Raw genomic sequence first — 719 nt, 5'->3', positions numbered from 1 at the left:
ATGGGGGTGTCCTTGGGGACCTCAGGCCGTGCCAGCGGAGGAGGGAGCTTCCTTTGTGAACCTGCTGTGATTCACATCACGGCGCATCCTCCCAGGAGGAGGTGGTGAGACTGAATCAGTGGTGCCTGAGGACACGCGTGGGCGAGGGAACGTGAGTGTGGGTGGCTCCAGTCTCCGTGTCTTTTCCGGCATCTTCCTTCCTTCCCTGCGCCCACCGCCTCCGCTGTGCTTGGTTGCGGGATGACGAGGGATGAAGTTCAGCTTGACGTGCTGCCGAGCGAGTGGGACAGAGCCCCCAGCCCTTTCACTTGAGCTGAAGCTCGTTTTTGATGACCGGGGGGAGCGGCAGGGCTGGCTGGAGCCCCATCGGTGTGCAGCCCCGTTTCTTGCACTGCAGGGGCAGCTTGCTGGGGTGTGGGTTTGCTGGGTGGGTGCTGTCCCCCTGCAGACACCCCGATGAGCTGTTTGGTTTTCAGGAGCGGCTTCCAGGGTTTGTCTTTCAAAGATGGTGAAAAGCCCAGAGCTGCTACGGGAACCCGGGAGGAGCCTTTGCTGCTGGGGGGGTCCTGAGCCCGTAGGGGCTGGGCTGCACCGTCCACCGATGGGGCCGGTTTCAGAGCCCTCAGCTTGAGAATTTTAGTGAAGCTAATGAGTGTGTTTAGCTTTGCACGTAACTAATTTCTCTCACAGTGGGTAACGGCTCCTGGGGGGGGCGGGGC

The 719-nt window shown here is 61.1% G+C and overlaps 1 protein-coding gene across 1 annotated transcript in view; it reads left to right on the top strand.

Moving 5' to 3' along the window:
* The window catches only part of LOC104162210 (MAP kinase-activated protein kinase 2-like), a gene marked incomplete at its 3' end in the record, with an annotated part of 10,282 nt that overhangs the window by 1,613 nt on the left and 7,950 nt on the right, over window positions 1–719 (top strand). The window lies entirely within an intron of this gene.

The sequence above is a fragment of the Cariama cristata genome, unplaced genomic scaffold (assembly GCF_000690535.1).
Source record: "Cariama cristata isolate BGI_N322 unplaced genomic scaffold, ASM69053v1 scaffold23415, whole genome shotgun sequence".
Lineage (NCBI taxonomy): Eukaryota > Metazoa > Chordata > Aves > Cariamiformes > Cariamidae > Cariama > Cariama cristata.
Note: the sequence above shows the minus strand (reverse complement) of the source record. Positions and strands in the feature narration are given on the sequence as shown.